We start from the raw sequence: 14,076 nt of genomic DNA on the forward strand, positions 1-14,076 counted from the left end.
ATAAAAATTAAAATTGTCAATCAAATCAAAAATCCAATCCAAATACTTTCTTCTACCTTCTTTGATGTACTAGACAACGCAAATATTTTTATTTTATTCAAATCTACAGATCCATCAATTTACGGATAAGAACAGACAACTGTACAACGTTTTTTGGAAAAGGTGATTTTTCGTAATATGGTATAAAAATGATAGTAAAAGAACATTTCAATACAGATTTAACAATTATGCTTTAAGTGCCAATTCTTTGTATTTAATTAACCTATTTTTTGTTTGTTACAGATGCCCAAACAAGATGATGCGACAATTTGACGATACAAAAAACATTAAATTTTAATAAAAATAATATCATCAATAAAACACCAACTATGATTGGGAAATCAGAACGGCTTTCGGAACCTTTAGAAAGGGTCGTGAACACCAAGAAAAAAAGTCTTCTAGACCTGAAATCCCTTCTAGAAGACAGAGGAGGAATTATAGAAACTAGTACGAAAGGCTTTAGAAGAAATGTCTTTGAGAAAGATAAAGTTAGCAATAATAGTATTTATCGCTTAGACAATAATGTTAGTTTTGATTTAACAACTTTTAGTGAAAGCAATAAAATGAGGTTTAGTGGTAGATCGGATAGGGGACGGTGCTGTAGACTTAAAACAATGTTGTGTCTCTTGTTAGTATTCGTTTTTGTGGATACGAGACTACAGGCAGAGGCGCGAAGTTCAGGTAAGATTAATTTATATTTAAACAATTACATACACAAACTGTTACTTACTGTACAAACTGCCTCCTACTTACCGTGCCGTTTCTTTGTTGATGAAAAATGCATATATGCAAATTGTAGTGGTTATTTGTTGAACTCTCAGCCGGTATCAGACCTCCACGTCAGTTTGGTAGGCCTTAAATACTTTCTATAACCTGTCACCACCAGCGAACCAAAATGGGTTGCCATGGAATCACTTGAGCATACAACCACGACACCCCATAGGTGTACTGTACCTACTAGATTGTAATACATTATATTTCACATAAAGTTAGGTAAAAAATAATCGTTGTTATTTAAAACAGTTATTACAGAAAATATTATGACTACAATTCGTGTATGTGTAAATTACTGAATTGACGCTTAGTCACAAAAAGAGGTTAACAAAACATAAGGAAAAAAACCTTAAACCGCAAAAAAAATAGTTAGTCATGTAAAATACGCAAATATATTAAAGAAGCACACATATTGATTAGTTTTAAAATTCCTTTTAACTTTGCTGACTTATGAATCACCTTGAAATTTTTTCATCGGTAAAATTTGATGCCTAGTTTATTTCTATTTGTTTGTTTAATAAGTCGTTAAAGATTCTAAATTTTAATATTTTTATTATTTTATTGTGACATTGAAGCTCAAGTGATTCAAATTTACTGTCAACTTGTCACAAAGTCTCAATGAAGACAATATTTTAATATTTTCTTTATTAAATTTTTTACTATGTTTAATTTAATGCCCAAAATCAAGAAATTAAGTTTTAGATACTAACAAAGTCTCCGTTTCTTTTTTGTATTCATATTTCGTATCATATAACCTTCAAGGCTTAAAACCAAAACCACAACACAGAACTCACCCACCACTTAGACAGGTTTAAATCGTATTCTTGATATACTTCGTTAGACTCAAAAGCCATTTTGTACTCGACTCAAATATCTGAGAACTTACAAATGACTTCGTAAAACAGTATTACATATTTTAAACCCATACAACTCTCTTATAATAATATATGTTATATAAATAATGTTAGAGATATGATATATTTATTTCGTATATTTTTATATAAATATTTATAGTTTTAATAGATCTTTATCACATTTCTTGGAGTATAAGCTTGATGTTTATAATCTATATCATAACTTAATGTAGTCAAAATACATTTTTAAAATTAGAACACATATAAACAGACTTTTAAACTAAATAGTATTATGAGGATGCTATTTCGATGCCATTTTAAAAATCTTTTATCGCAGAACCATCAGTGTTAATACATTTAGCATAGTTATAAAGACGTTGTACAAGTTTAGTCATTCTGGTGAAAGGCGTATTAACATGTTCAAGTTAAATGGATTCACACTATAGTTGTTGTGCTAAATTTAACTTGATTAACACTTTGATTATTTTGTTATTAACAGAACCAGATCTTTCATCTTTTGAAACATATTCTTCACACATCAATAGGTTCCTAAAAAACTGGGTTGTACTTGTTTGTAGAATATGATATATTTGTTTTAAAATCCTAAAATAGTATTCTAGTTTAAGTTCAAAAAAACTTGGACTAATTGTATGTTTAGATAATTTGCTTTATTGCTATAACCTATCTATTCTAGATATAGGCCAAGTTTGCGCCAAAAATCCCATTCGTTTTATTATTAATGCATAATTGCGCTTGAAAACTAATGAATTTTAATGATTTTTCCATAATTAAAATCAAGTCCAATACAGTGGACGAAATGTACCAATAATTTAATACGAAATAATAATCATTATATATTCAAAACAGGAGGTACATATTTTCTAATATATAATAAACAAAGTCACAGACCTTGTAAATCATTGAGACCAAAACCTGACAAGTTCTGAATAACAATACCGGACGCGTTATATAACATCACCTGTCAAGAAAACACTGTAGCCTTCAAACTAAGATGAAACTGTGTGTAGCGGAAATGGTAACTGACTATAACTTAGTTACGTATATATTATTATAAAAGCTCATAGTTTCCGTAATTCCTAGATTTTACATGTAAAACCTGTGGTATGTTCTAAGATATTTATGGAAATAGTTTGAAAAAAAAAATTACACAAACCACAGGGTATAGTAAAAACTAGTCAAAGACTAATTTGGACTCAAACTACATTCAATCACTATATTGGGTGTAATAGAATCCACACATTAAAAAAGCATGAATACTAAATTTTTATAGCTTTTTGAATGTAACATATAGCAAGCAAAATATTCGTTCAAAACAATGTAACAAGCAAAATATTCGTTCAAAACAATAGCAAACATTAATCAATCAGACAATAACATTAAAACTCGCAATGGAAACGTTCAGGAAACAGAAATAACAAATATGAATTCTGATTTTTTTTCCGAACGGCTTAAAAATAATGTAATCCTCGGATAAGCCAATCAGCTAATCGTTTGCAGATTATGGAATAAATAGAAAACATCTACCCAATCCTTTCATAACATGAAACAATCTGCTAATCGAGCGATTGCAAAGCTTTGCCGATATATGAAAAAAAAAGAAATTAGATTAGCTGCAGTCTGGTTGAAAAAATTAAATTGTTACATTTCCTAATTGCTTGCGATCTGGAAAACACTCCCGGAGCGATGCGAACCGTTTAATCCTTTATAGAAACCAATCTACCGCGAATTGAAAAGAAAAAAAAAACGTGCAAAATATCCTCAGGTAAACCGAGAGGTCCAATCATACCATAATCCATTAAGATTTCGCTTCGCTCCGTCGAACACACTTCCAAACTCCCGCGAGGTAAATATTTCAACCTTCCCCCCTCCCCTTTCCTAAGTATAATGTATTCTACACCTCCCCCTCAGACCTCATCTTTCCGTCCCTATTTTGCATGAAGGGGGAATTTAAATTGTGTAATCTAACTTTCAATTCATTCATACATTCAACGCCATCTCTAGGTGATAAATTGAAACTTGAATGTATTCTTAGTCATTTAGTTTTTAGATATGTAAAGGTATTAATGCTAAAATCTTTATTTGTTAGCTATGTGAAATTCTATACCGTGTCCCAATTCACATAAATACATAAAAATAGTTGCACGTGAAAATGTCTTAGCTAATCATGAAAATTATTTTAGGAAAAGTTGTATCGTTGTGAACGAAAACAATGTTGCCCCAAAAAGGAATTTTAAATCCGGGACATACAATGTCTGAAAATAAAATATAGACGAAGTGAAACAAAAACCAATATCAGTACGGAATCCAAAACTCTCGATGTTATTTAAAAACTTGCATTAGCTATTTGCATTCAAGAGGTTTTAAAACAAAGACTTCATTCGGGACAACATCACGAAACTAGGTTTTGCACTAGAAGTATAGCAAAGTAAATTTCACTTATAAAATCCTTTATGAATCCTACGCTTACAATATGAAAAAGTTATGATGAAAATTCAGTTGAGTTATCAAATATAATTCTGTCTCCAACCTAGCTTTATACATTTCACGTGGATTCCCTTTGTCTTCATTTAGACGACCATTTTTCTTGTTTATCCGTTATCTGGTTAGAAAAAACATAGCTCCTATTTACAAAGCGACGCAACTATCGCCGGCAAGTTTCCATTTTGTAAATGTCCCTTAATTAAATTATAGCGTGTGTCGACGTTTTTGGACGAAAAGTGCTTCTGTTATAATCGAATTGTTTGGATTTATAGCAAGTTTTATCGACACAAATATCACTGGAGCAAAAGTGTAATAGATATTAATCTTCATCACTACCGTACTCTTCCAAAGATTACTGTTAAATCAAAACTAGTAGTATTTATGACTTGAATTAATATTATAAAATATATACACATGAAAAAGCTGAACTAAAGTGCGTTGAACAACAAAACTAAAACTATAAAAGTAAAACATAAAAATGTTTGTATACCTGGCTCTATTTTATTTGTCAATATTTTATTCATATTAAAATAATAAATACGTAAACTTTCGACAGAATTGTTAAATACAATTTAAATGTGAGATGGTTTTGCGCTCTCTTATTTACTTTAATTCCACGAAATATTCACAGATAAACCATCATCAGGTTCATTTGATGAAAATCTAAAAGAAAACAAAAATGAAAGAGAAGATATCAAATTTACAAAATAGATATACATACTCACATAATATTATCCAGGTGTCATCTAAATGGGATGGTGGAAATGTTCCGACTTTCATAAAATGAGAATTGCAATCAGCGTTAATGAACGCGAGAGGGGCCGAATCTACAGAAGGTTTGATATCGTAAAATTAGATTCTAAAAAGCCTAAAAAGTAGCGACTAAATGCATCAACCCTGACTAATAACTACATTGAAACGACTGAACCGGAATAGGACAGAATTTATAGTTCCTACATTCACTGTTAATATATTTCAAGAACTCCGGATGAAATAACAAAAAAAGAATTTCAATTTCGGAAGATATATCGGCATCATGCATAAATTATTCTTATATTAAACGCAGTAAAATCCTCATTTCGTATCAAAATTACGTTCAGAAATGCCAAATAGAGGAATACCACAAGGTTCAATTTTCATAATTAAAGTTGGCATATTGCCAATGTTCCATTATGACGAATATCTTTGAAAAGAATGAACTAAGAATTGATATCAAGTAACGAGGAAGTTACTCAACCTTTATGAGATGTATCCGCGGAATTAATTATAATACTCTAATAACAAGTGACGCGATTAAGATCGCTTACATTCTATTTGACCAATTTTAGTTTTAAACATACTTCTGAATTTTACCCGTTTACTTTACGTACTTCTCCAGTAATATAAAATTGATGAAGTAGCAATTTCGTTATAGACTTTTTCAGCAAACATAAAAAAAGTGTGTATCACTTCAACCATATACATTTTTAGTGATAATACAGAAGTGTAGTATGAAAACGTGATGGAAACGCCGGTTTTATAGTTCCGCTGACCCGGTTCTTTTTCCGTCGATGTAGTTTTTATTCAGATCTATTTATGCGACAATAGTTCGATTTGACAATGCACGTTTCATGGGTCGAATCGCAAAAAGGAACGATTGCTCATTGCCAGTTGGTAACCATTGTTTTTTCCCGGATTTATTTCCATCCTCTATATTATTAGCCTTTATTGAAGCTTTAATTTTAATTAATTTTTGTCGCTAATTTAACTTCTGACTGTACAGATACTTAACACTGTTCATTTAAGAGATAATTTTAAAAGTATCTAAATAGTTCTAGAATAACCAACTTTTTCGATTTTGTAAATAGTATAATGGCATTTTTGTTTTTGGTATAATATCTAAACTTTCAATAGTAATCGCTTTATTAATATTTTAATGCAAATTATGACCAATTGTACTATAAGTATGGTAGAAAAATTTATTAGTATCTATTATATCTTCCATATTTCCCTTTAAAGGAATAATCGAGTGCTTATAATGTGATACGTATTTTAATTACACGTCATGGCCACCGACGGTACATGACTATGTAAATTTGCTGCATTATATCATCGACAAGTTTACTATACCCATTGTCCCCCAGGAAACAATGCGGCATAACTTATAGATTTTCTTACTTTGTCTTTGAAAGGGAAGCTAAGTTTCTTTAAGCTTCCATTTTGCTCTTAAAATATCTAGAGAACTAAGGAGGTATAATTTTAAAGATGACAACAGCGTACAGCCTCTTCAGGTGGACGTAATTGAAAATTGCCAGTAATGACCTTTATGGTGTAAAAGAATTTGTGCTTTATTTTGTCACGTATAAAATTGAATTTCCTCTGGAGGTGAAAATTATTGCTTATAAAAGTATGATGTAGGACAATGGGTATAAGAAGGGTTGTGTGATAAAGGTGCAGACAAAGGTTTTTGACGGTCAGTATTGTTGTAGAATATTACATTTTTGCTTTATATCTAACGTCTATTTAACAAAGTTAAAAAATGGCGAAAAAGGTTTAAATTTAATTAAAAGTTCTTACGAGATAAGTCATTAATTACATTATCGGTTCATATCCTAAAATGTAAATTCAGAAAACGCTTTGCCTACTTTTTGAACTGCAAGATAGTAATGGTTTTAGTAATTATAATAGTTATTGAGTTAGGTATTTCATGAAAGTATAAAAAGAAAATTTACTAAATTTTTAAGTCGATTTATAATAATCTACATCATTCAAACTACGACTATTCTTATAATTATACAAGCACTCTTAGTGTTTCCACTTGGACTTTAAGTTCTTCATCGCTTCAAGAATCACTACAACGTTTTCTATCCTTTCAATTAGTTTCAGAACTAACCTTTTCCTATACACGAATTATACAAAGTGACAAATAGTTATATTCCGCTCTTCTCCGAACTTGAACAAAACCAGAATGCATTTGAATTTGTAAACAATAAAAATATATTTAACTTTTCCATACAAGCGTTAATTCAACACCGGACAGTGCTTATAGCTATCACCCCTGAGGGAGAAGTCATCGTTGTTTTTTTTTTAGAGATTTTTATCCGTTAACAACCTTCACAGTAAAAAGAGAAGTTCTGACCAGGAATATTTGCTTTCAGAACATTACAGTTTGTAAACAAGACGCAGGTTATACACGAGGGAGTAATTCAACAACGCGTATTAGAGTCTGTCGAGATCAAAAAGGTGGAAGAGACGCTTTACTTTTATGATATCTTTACTGACAAAAACAATTCACAACAAATTTTGTTACTCTTATAATAGTTTGTTTTCATTTTTCTGTTTATTTATTTCTGTACTAGCTGCCCGCACAGACTTCGTTTTTCGTCGTACAGCACTAACATCCAGACCACGGCAAACATTTGTATGGCTAATACAAATGTTAGTCATTTGTGGGCATCGAACTCGCAACCGCCAGCGCAACAGCTACAAACCAGTGCTGTGGCCGTTGCGCCAACACGTGTCAAAATTTCACTTTAAATTTTTTTGTGTAACAATTTAGACTTGCGGCACATCATCATCCTCATCATAAAATAGCACTAGCCATAAAAGAGGGTGAAAAACAAAATTGCTGGTACCAATACACATGTGCACCTACGGACAAAAATACTCCAAACCAATTTATATAATTCTACAAAACGTAACTTAATCTATAGCGAACATGTTACAATCAACTTGGCCCTATCTTGACCAAATGTTTCCAGCCGAACTGAGAACGACCCTCACGGGACAATCCTATATGAGAACCCTGCTATCCTTAAAAAGGATATCCCAAATATTCCATCCCTTTTTCCCTATTATTCTAATCCATTGATAAAAGAGGGACAGTAGATCGAAGGTGCATGTTCGTAATAGGAAACAAAAGTGATGACAATGTTAGATAAATTTTTCGGAATATGGATTTTATTACAATCAATATAAAGTTGGATTTCAATTAACTATTCGGACATCGGAAATTTGATAACCAAGTTTTAATTGGTAAATGATTAGGGTGAAGTTATATAATAGTATTATTTCTTCAGACTACTATTTTAGCTTTTCCCAATATTAGGAAATTGAAACTGGTCGGTGTTTGATCCATATATATTCCACGCATTCAATCGCTGTGTAAACTGAGTGTTAGTTTTCTACCCACAGTTTTATTTTCTCTTTTGTATTTATTTTTTCTTTAGCACTCGCAGTTATACTAATGTTATAAATTACAAATTGTTTATATAGTTAAATTTCTCATGTAATTGAATTTATCATTATTCTTTATGAGAATAAAGTTTCTGTAAACATATAAATACATAATTATATATTGTATATATATAGTTTGCTTATTGGTTTTTAAGATTAGTCGTAATATATTTTATTTGATTTATTAAATGATGGATTATTTTTAACGAGATAATAAATTGATAAATTTTACAGTTATTAGAATGATATTTAAGTATTACTTAATATTATAAATTTAACGAGTTGTGAAACTATAAAATTGTGATCATGGATGTGGTATACTAAAATATCACTAAACTTTTGACACATATTATTGTCTTGGTAAACATATAAATTTCTAATTTTATTTCTCTTGCAGTTCAAATAAGTTTTTAATGTTGTTTGCCTGTTTGAATATAATAACTGAAAACTATCAGTTCGACTTGGAAAGATTCTTTGCAGAATGTTGTCTATGAAGATGGTTATAGGCTATAAAATATCATACTAGCTTTTGCAGTGTACAATGAAAGATAGAATTGAGCTATTCTTGGGGAGTTCTCAAAAACAGTTTAGTCAAACTCTTTCATTCGCCTTTTATTCGAGGCACGAGTCCTGTGTTCGCGGATGGTTTTGTGAGTTAAGTTTCTTTTCAATCCCGCGTCTCGATTCGTCGTTTTGGGATTAGCATTACCCATTAATTTATCTCGTTTTTATTTTGAAGATTTTAGCTAAATGAATACTTTTATAAGTCAAAGAGTTGTAACTTCATTTAATAATACACAATTCTTGAATCTATTACTGGCTTAAAAGAAGTATAGTAACTATTATTGTCTTCAGTATATCTCTTTAAAGTTTGTATTACAGTTTTTAAAAAATATTATTATTTCTAGATCTAAACTTAGCCTATCAGTCCCCGCTTTTATTTATTAACTTAACTGTCAAGTTGTCCATTACAATTATGAGGATTGTATAAGCGTTTGATATTTTTATGTGAAATTTTAGCCTATTTTAAGAATATTTTATTGCAAATATGATTTTATAAAATGCACTAGCTGATCCGGCAAACATCGTTTTGCCATATAAGTTATTTCTAGTGTATATTTTGGTAGTTAGATAAAAAACAACTAACTGGTGTTTCTATGACTGAAGGGGTAATGGACCGCTGTGAATGATGACGGCGTATAAAAACAAAACACCAACCATTAATTTTCTTAATTCAAGCTACTTCATAAGCTTCACTGACATATTTGGAGTTTCATCTGGTAGAAGTGTTAGATAAATAAATAACTTCTCTACTAACAGAAGTTGACTGTAAGTTTACATATTGCTTATGTTACAATATTGTTACTTTAATTCAAAATATCCGAGGGAGCAGTTAACTAAATAAATAAAATAAGTAGTAACAGTACACATTTTGTTTTCTTTATAAAAACGTAAATATAAACACAGTCTTATAATTGCAATACAGTTCATCTTTATTTAATTCCATTGTTCACTTGTCTTATAATAATGCACGAATTATCGTTTACAAAGCACAAAACCTTAAGGCCAGCATCGACCGTGTTATTCAAAACTCACCCCTATATCAAGCTACTAAGGTTCATGTGTCAGAATAATTCTTTCCGTGGGCAATTCGCTCGGTTCATTGTGAGGTTTAAATTTGTTTTGTGCACAGTCAGCACCGTCTGTAAGTTCCCACGAAGTGTTATAATTCTAGGTGTAGGTACTTAATTAAGTTGAAATATAGATTATTCAAAAAACAGAGCTATTGTTAATATTTATGTTTGACCAAATGGCGTCGAAGATGTTTGTCTGCAAATGTCTAAATATTTGTTTATTGATTGCTATAGTAAGATGAATATTATTATTTGTATTTAATCTTTTATTTTAAGTCATCAATGTACTACTAGGTATATCTTATTATATATAAAATTCTCGTGTCACAATGCTAGTTACTATACTCCTCCGAAACGGCTGAACCGATGTTTATGAAATTTTGTGTGCATATCGGGTAGGTCTGAGAATCGGCCAACATGTATTTTTCATACCCCTAGTTATGGAGGGGGGGGGGAGTTAAGGGGGTTAATAACATACATGGAATAACAACGCTTGCGAGGTCAGCTAGTAATTATATAATAAGTGAAATTGTCTTTATTTAGGTATTTGGAACTCAATGCGTTTTAGCACGCTAAGTCGTTGGTCCTGGTTGTTATCATGTACACCCGATCGCGAGCGTTACTCATAGTAGGAAATATACCCGCCAACCCGCATTGGAGCAGCGTGGTGGATTAAGCTCTGATCCTTCTCCTACATGGGCAAAGGGGCCTATGCCCAGCAGTGGGATATTACAGGCTGAAGCGAGAAATCAACTAGAGAAAAAACTCTTGAAAACCGTCCAATGGGGGTTTATACTCGATATTTGATTTTATTAGTGTCATAGCAATCTTTAACACTTTCTTATATCTACAGCCAAAAGAAATCAATTTAACAACACTTTTTGTAACACCTTTTGCATGTGAAATTCTAAAAATTAGTTTCACACATAAAAGGGCATATCTCCTATTAAATTGACACAAATAATTCGATTATTCTAATTTAAAACATAATTTCTTTATACCTAATTAGATAACATATCATATGAAACGGTCCGCCTTTTCTAAAGATTTACGCGACGTTTTCATTAATATCATAAGTCTGTACTAATGAAGTTTTACTACAAAAGGATTAGTGAATAGCTTGACATACCATCGAGTGTTATTATGGTAATTTTTATTCGAATACTTCCGATCGAATAGTGGGTGTGGAATATTATTAATCTAATATATAAAATTCTCGTGTCGCGGTGTTTGTAGTTAAACGCCTCCGAAACGGCTTGACCGATTCTCATGAAATTTTGTGTGCATATCGGGTAGGTCTGAGAATCAAACGACATCTATTTTTCATACACCTAAGTTACGAGGGGGGGGGGATTAATAATATATATGGCAAAACAACTTTTACTGGGTCAGCTAGTGCTGTTGCTAGTGGTAGTTAATATGTAATAATTTACCATCGGGCTAAGCAATGATTTTATTCATAATAAAATTTCGTATTTTTAAAAACAATCCGTTTTTAACTAAATAACAGACTAAAGGTTAATTTTCTGAACAAACACAAACTAACAACTATAAACATATTATTTAATAAATGTAAAACAATTATTTACAATTAACACCTCACTAAATTAAATGTAAAAAGTGACGCCATGTTGAAGCCTGCAATAACCTGCTCTATATACCTACCTTTAATATCCACTACAAGCCTCTTTCTCTATGTGGGAGAAGGAGCTTAATCACCACGCTGCTCCAATGCGGGTTGGCGGATATATTCCCTACTATGAGTAACGATCACCATCAGGTATATGTATACCATAACAACCGGGACCAACAGCTTAACATGCTCTCCGAGGCACAGTAAGGAGACCCACAAGGACTGGATAAACACCCAGACCACGGCAAATGTTTGTCATGTGCGAAAATCGAACCCGCAACCGCTAGCGCAACAGCCACAAATCAGTGCTGTTTCCGTTGAGCCAATGCGTTGTCAGTTTTGTTAATATATACATAGAAATCATACATATATAAATAAATACAAATATTACAGCCAGACTGGCGGGAATCGAAACCGCAACCCGCGGAACAGAAGGAAGAGTCACTACAAACGGCACCAACGGGCTAGTCATGTACATAGCAACTAAGTAGCTTAAGAAAAGAATGTTTATTCGCGAAAATATCAAGAGTTCTCTAATGTATCATTAATCTACACTGCGTAGGGCTAGGACGCGTTGGTACGAAAATAATGGATCCTTTGAATACCCTAAATGCTAAGGCACTTAGGCATTGTAATAACGTTGCTTTGTCGAAAACTAGGCTTGTGGTCATTAGTCTTATCATATGATTTTGTGTTAAAGTAAGAGTTATATAAATGATATAATTTCAAGATACATATTCAAGATATTTCGATATATAAGTAGATTTTTGGTTTAAATAACATTGAATCAAAAAATCGTGTTGATTCTAAAAAAAAAACGACTTCAACTTGCATCGATACGTATAGTTTAATACACATGATAAAAATATAATACACGTTATAACTCAGAAACTCATCATCAGGTCTTGCTCAATGTGGAACATGACAAGTATCTGACTTTTTATGATATTATTTTTTTTTTTTGGACTCTACAGTACTGTTCTTATATTTTATTTAGTTTTTTTTTAATTAATTGTATTTACTTATTATTTATTATTGTTTCTATTTATTTGTATTTATCTTTTTGTATAAAAATGTTCTGCGATTCGTGCGATATCCCAAATAAACGTGTTTCATTCATTCTTTATTTTCAGTCAAAAAATCAGTATAATGTTATGAGGTAACCACACAAAAAATTACATCGTACAATTGAAAATGTCCTCCTTTTTTCACTTTAAGAATACAATAATTGTTCCAGCTGATGAATAGACATATAATAACACAACAGTACAATTGATTTTAATAGGGTCTAAGTAAGCGGAAACAAGTAACTTACAAAGGGCCGAAGTTGGGAAAGCCTATCAAAATAGCCAATACATGTTTTGGCTTTTAGTCCAGATGTCTTTTCGAGAACTTTCGCTGGCCTGTTATTGAACCCAAAGCGTTTGTTGAATTCTCAAACTGCAATCTACTCGTAAAAGAGGGCGAGTATTTTTCCTGTACAAATGCAATCAATTTTTATATTCTGCGATTTCAACGATGTTTCATTTGTGGTTGTCATAAACTTATAATTTTATTAAGACTTCATTAAAAAGAATGATATCATTGGTATGACATAAAAAAGTAACACCAAAATATGATCATTACCTACTAACTCGTTGGCGCAGTTTGCAGTGACCCCACTTTCTGCTCCGCGAGTAACGGGTTCGATTCCCGCCAGAGTCTGGGTGTAATATTTGTATTTATTTATCTATGTATTATTACTATGTATATATTTATGCCCAGCAGTGGGCGTCCGTGAGCTGATGATGATGATGATGATGATATAACATATTTTTTTTATTTTATTCATTATAAAGTTTTGACCAGCAACTTTCAATGATGGCACCATTTTGTTACAAACAATAGTAAACAACTTCTTTCGATGTTTATTAATAAATTTAATTTGATATACCTATAAACTACAATATATCGGTATATTTTTGATTATCACGCGTAATTACGTTATAAGCCATTATAAACAACTCAATGTTTCCCCTATAATTTTCCTCAATAAACTTGCTACCTAATGTAAAATATTCACAATAAATAAAATAAATGCCTCAATTCAGCGGTCATTGGTTAGTAAGAATACAAATTACAAAATAAAAAAAACCTCAGACATCGACTAACATCCGTTTGTAGTACTAACATCTAAAACATCTAAACATTTTTTAATATCATATCAAAAATCGACCGTTCCAACGGGGATCGAACCTGTACCTCCGATTGACCGTGTCGGCTCTAGCCAATTAAGCTATCGAATGATGTACCCTAGATGTATGCTAGATCGAAATTTTCGATATGATGATTTTATATTCGTTCTGAGCGACATCTAATCATCTCTATCTAAAACATCTCTAAAAAAATTAATCGTGAAGAATAATTTTAATTTTATAACATATTT

General features: G+C 31.5%; 1 protein-coding gene across 1 annotated transcript in view; it reads left to right on the forward strand.

The window, feature by feature from the left end:
- The first annotated feature begins 668 nt into the window (after positions 1-668).
- Positions 669-14,076, forward strand: part of LOC123666489 (latrophilin Cirl) — a 137,505-nt gene continuing 124,097 nt past the window's right edge. The window contains exon 1 of the mRNA XM_045600578.1: positions 669-720. The gene's annotated coding sequence lies outside the window, so the exon portion shown is untranslated. The remainder of the gene's footprint in view (positions 721-14,076) is intronic.

The sequence above is a fragment of the Melitaea cinxia genome, chromosome 26 (genome assembly GCF_905220565.1).
Source record: "Melitaea cinxia chromosome 26, ilMelCinx1.1, whole genome shotgun sequence".
In the NCBI taxonomy this organism is placed as follows: domain Eukaryota; kingdom Metazoa; phylum Arthropoda; class Insecta; order Lepidoptera; family Nymphalidae; genus Melitaea; species Melitaea cinxia.